Source organism: Haliotis rufescens, unplaced genomic scaffold (genome assembly GCF_023055435.1).
Source record: "Haliotis rufescens isolate VD_foot unplaced genomic scaffold, xgHalRufe1.0.p SCAF_8, whole genome shotgun sequence".
Taxonomy (NCBI): Eukaryota; Metazoa; Mollusca; class Gastropoda; order Lepetellida; family Haliotidae; genus Haliotis; species Haliotis rufescens.
Genome location: NW_025964372.1, coordinates 3020328 through 3025713, shown reverse-complemented (window position 1 = coordinate 3025713; position 5386 = coordinate 3020328). Strand labels below are relative to the sequence as shown.

The 5386-nt window shown below is 38.1% G+C and overlaps 1 long non-coding RNA gene across 1 annotated transcript; it reads left to right on the top strand.

The window, feature by feature from the left end:
* The first annotated feature begins 530 nt into the window (after nucleotides 1–530).
* On the top strand, nucleotides 531–4787 carry LOC125376864. Its single transcript, XR_007219361.1, has 3 exons — nucleotides 531–3092; nucleotides 3335–3406; nucleotides 4162–4787. It is a non-coding gene; the product is annotated as an uncharacterized LOC125376864 (long non-coding RNA).
* Nucleotides 4788–5386: the final 599 nt, after the last annotated feature.

Here is a 5386-nt window from a genome sequence, read left to right as displayed (position 1 = left end):
GTATCAAACTTCACAGTTTAAAAAGGGCATTTTCTCGGGACCATATATGGTCCCCTGGCACTATGCGGGTGTGAAAAGTTAGGGACCATATATGGTCCCGTGGCACCAAGAAGGTTAGGGTCGTGTCCTTATTCTCATAACGCTGGGATTTGATGATGAGGGTTAGTTACCAAGGGTATAAATCTGGCAAAGTGCATGTCAAACAAAATGGAAAATCGCGTTTTTTAAAACAGTAGTCCTCGGAAAAAATCATCTTCCGCGTAAAAATATAATCAAAGATTTAAAAAAAAAAACACTCTGAAAAATATGATCGAAAACCGGACAACCGTCGCGGATTGTTCTGTTTTCGACCAGAGCTTTCAGCAGCATAGGTTTTCGGGTATCATACGTTTTCTATCACGAATACTTGCACTATAACGTGGGGTGTGGCGTCACACAGAAATTGTAAATACTCTGAGTCAGATGATGGCTTGTTTTTAAGATAAATTTGTCTTTTAGCCTGTGAATGAGTGAATGAGATGATTTACAGTTGTTCATGTGATTAGCGAGAAAACTATGGATGTTTCTTCAGCGTCCAAAAACCCATAACATGGGGATATAATTCAGTGTTGGCTGAAAAGCGCGTTTTTGCGTCTTGGACGCACAAAAATAAGTTTGAACGCACCTGCGTAACGTGTGGGTCTCGTGGACGCAGTGACTGGGGCTATATTAATTTCATATTGAATTGACACTGTTATCGTAAATCAAAGACGTACGTCTTTGCGTAAAGGTATTTGTTGCCAAACAAGACAGCGAAGCATGTTGATTAACACTTCCGTTTGCTAAACCAAACCAGTTTCATTATTCTCTCCCTTTTTATGACAAATACCCAAACCGGTTTCTTGACCCATATCTATTGTCGGTTTTGCATGTATTAATTTTCGGTATGGTCCGTAGCTTTGCTTCAGCCAATCAGGTGCCACATATTAAGCAAGTCGGATATAGTCGTAATTAATTTAGCTTGCTGATTGGTCGAAAATATCCTGACCTTGTGTCAAACTAAAAATAGCCAGGGTATACTTCAGAACGTGGTAACAGTGACCCGCGAAATCGAGCGACCGTGTAGGATGATACGCTATGTTATCGCGGTAGTTAATTTATAATGGATCGTACAAACTTATTAAATATGTGATTCACAAAATGTGTGTTGTTCATTGGATTGATTGATGCTGATTTTCTTTACCGAGTTCGGTAAACAAAGTACCTGTCATTGGTGAATCTTACCGCAGTAAGTAAGGCTGTGTGGATTATATGGTATATCACTTCCTGTTTTGAATTTTGCATACGACCGAGGTTTGGTCAAGGGACTTCGTTTGAACAAATGGGTTCTTTTTCTAATCAATTTTGAATGGAGGAAGGGGTAATTCCACTTCAAAAACATCCCAGGAACTGTCATAAAAAAGTTAACGTATGTACAAGTAGCCGTGACATACCGCAACGAGTCCTGTATTCGATCATGCGATGAAATATATCGTGCTTAGATTTGCATAAGTAAACAGTCGACAGGTTGTGTGGATTACGAGATTTATCAATACCGCGATACTGTATATGATAAAGAATGAATGCGAACACTTGAATGTACAATGATGTAAGCATTGTTTTTATTTAGCGGACTCAGAATATTTAGTTATTCTACAACAGACTTATCAAGCTGATAATAATTCAATATCTTGTGAGTCATATTAAGAATTGCAAAACACATTTTGCCAGGACCGTTTTTGGTGTAACTGACATGTTTAAACATTTATAGCACCTGAAACATGTTGACTAGATTTATCAAGGAAATGCTGGATCCTGAACATGCTCTTACTAAAAAAACGTTTGATATGCCAATTATATTTTATGACTCATTGATCATTGTCATAGTTACAACATGAACTCAATACTCAGTACAGTAGCATCAGAACAGCCATTGAACTTAACTGAATCCAAAACTTCAAATCATTGGTAGATCTCGGTAAAAACATTCACAAATGTCTGTCACAATGACCCCTCACCAATGGCTGACCCGTGTACTGCCTTTTCATATACAAAGTTAGATATTAACATGGATAATTTTGTGTTATAATATTCATTAATATCAAATGTCCCTTTTAAGAAATTGCTTGTCCTTAATGTAAACCCCTTGGTTATGAGAGCAGGATGTGCTCTGATGTGAACCTTTCTCTCACTTTGCCTGTTTGTTGATATTTTGCAGTTGCGAAAAGATTTCTTATTTTTCACAACCACTGTGTTCTGTTGTTAATGTTATGTTATAATGCTATAAATTAGACCCCTCCATTTTTGTTTGGGACCCCTAATTTTATGATGAAGGGGTCCAAGTGACCCCAAGAAAATTTAAGCCAAAGTAGACACTGATATATGTTATATTAATGTCTTATGTTTGCAATGGAGTTTTGGTTTTTTTTCAACAAAAGGTAAGTAAGTACAGAGACCATATGGTCTCTGGTAAGTACAAGGTAAATTTTTTCAATATGCTTCAACATGGGGAAAGGGTCAGACATTGCACGCTTGTGACAGTTGTCCTTGTGTCTGGGGGATGGGGGGTTGAAGTTTATGGCAGTATTGCTCCCAGACTTGGCAGGTATCCAGGTGCGCGGAAGCTACGCCCAATTTTTTAAAAGTACTGATTTAACTTCGAAATTTTACTGCATCTGCCATCTTGTTTTTTTTACTTATTGACTTTTGCCATTGACTTATTACATTTCTTGGTGTGAATAATGTCCAAACTGCACGAAATTGCTTAAAATGCAATCAAATGTTTAAAAAATTTCTGGGGGGCATGCCCCCAGACCCCCCTAGACTTTTCATCTTTTTTCAGGAAAACCTGCTCACATCCCTGAATGTGGCATTCAATTCCAATCATGTGTTGCCGCCTGAACCACATGAAAAGTGAGATATGGATCACAATGAATAATGACAGCTAATCAATCTTTAACAAATTCACACTGAAACATTGAAAGGATAAAGACAAGTTAGTTGTTTTCTGTTTCAGCATGTTCAGGGTTGTGGGGAGGTTCACAGACATCCTCAGGGAGGATACCAAGTATTGAGTGAGTATTTTTGTTTGTGATAAATACAAACTACATGTATTCATCATGGTATATTTCATTGCAATGTGAAACATCACACTCACAATAGTCCAGCTCTGTGATGGCAGCCTGTAAATAATTGAACATGGACCAGGCAATCTAGTGATTGTTATTATCAGCAAAGATCCATGCCCTCAGAGTATGATGACAACCTAGTCTGACCACCCATTTTTCTGTGATGTGAATGCTACTTATGTTTGTAGAATGTCCGGATGAATAAAAGAGACAGTCATCTGTGGAGCATCAATGCAAAGAAAGACCATAGAAGAGCAACAGTGAGTGGCATATATTTTGAAATTATTCTGTTTGGTTCATATGGTTATTTTGCAAATATGTCTTCAGTTTGTTCCTTATCGCTGTGGGCACGGATGTCCTATTATCTAAGGCACTACAATTTTCTGTGCAGAGTTGCATCTCTTGGGCTTAACAGAAACCTATAGTCATGGGTTCAAATACTGGTTCTCCCCGATTATGTCGCTAGGTTTGTCAGCATTATACACATGCTCGTGGGATTCATCAAAGACCTGCATCACTTAGGGCTTTCTTCCCACATCAAGCTAACATGCGGTGATATATCTGGAATACTGTTCAAAGCAGTGTTAAAGCCAACTCATTTATTTAACACTGCATCCAGCAATAGTTTGGCTATATGACAAGGATTGTAAATATATATTTTTCCATGTTGATGAGTTGAAACAATCACTAAATGACATCTCTTAAAAAGATTCCCAGCATTCCAAGCCTAATTAATAGATAAGGTAGTGATTGAGCAGGCTCACTGATCGCATGTAATCATACCACAGTGATGTGGGATATTGTCCATAATAGTTATCATCGGTTTGTCTAGACCGAGTTCATAACATAAGTCACCGGTTTGTCTGGTTGAGAATTGAGATGTGATTATCTTAAATGTTTAGCATATAACAAGACTCACATATGACAACTTAAGTGATTTTGCTGCCTTCTATCTGTAAGTACATGTGGCAACAATTCTTTTTGATTGCTAAAATCTTTTTACATAATGCTGCAGAAACTGAAGTCCTGCTTGAGATCCCTAGATGAGTATTCCAGGTTGACAGTCTGGAAGGACGAGACAAGGGAGTCCTAAACAGAGGCTGCACCCCTTCAGATATCAGAGGTGATTTGCAGACAGCGATGACGAGGGTCCTGTTATTTCAATGGAGGCCGACCGAGAAGTTGTATGCCAAATGGTACTGGGACACACAAAGGCTGGTCTGGCTAATGTGAGAAGACCAACCAATGCCAAGCTGGAGTGGAATTCTTCCAGGACATTCAGGAAATTCTTGTCTTGAGCCATATGGTAAACACTTGAAAGGAATGATAAATGGGACTTATTGTCTTTAAATGTGGACCCAAACACCAAATGGAAAGTTCACAATTCTACTAACACAATGCAGCAGAGATAGAGTCTTACTGGTATCCCCTCATCCTGGTTCCTGTTCATCCATGGCAATATAGAAAGAAAAGGAGGATTGAGGGAAAGTAAGTTCTCTGAACTGGTGAACATAATCCGTAGGTACTGTCAAGCGAACAGTTATCACACTCTGTTATGAGTATTGAAGAATAGGATGAAATTGCATACTGCATCAGGGACCATCATTTTAACACTGTTCAATGTGCGATATACTGTAGGCATATGAATAAAAGAAATTGATAATTTGATTGTTGCTTATGTTTCATTTGCCAGCTGTGTAAATGGGGATGTTTCATGATTTTGCCTCAGTTTAATAGCCACACTTATCTTATGAAATCATGCATTGCTTGGGCATCTCAAGATAAATAACACATGTTTCCTTTGCTCTGAAAACGTCTGATGACACATTGATCTGTTATGTCAAAGGTCAAAGTCACAACCAGACAAAAAGTTTGTTTGTGGTCTAACTCTTCCTTTGGACAGGGGTCGAAGTTGGAAAAAGGTCGTGTGTGATCTATATATACTACATTTTCCCCTAAATTGCCTTTTCTGCAGAAGTCTTAGTAACTCTTATACATATACTGGTTACATTACTTCCATATTTTGGTCAATGATATGTTGAATTCTACCAAAGGACTGCATATTTGGTTTATGTGCTGGATAGCTCTTTGAAATGTTTTTGAAATGTTTATCACTGATATTGAAGGTCAAATTCACAGTCAAAAGTGATAACTCTTGGAGGGTTGAAGTGTAAGCTCAAGGCAATAGTGAAGGGGTCATTCATAAAGTATTTCTGCAATTATAACTAAAATGCCTATTT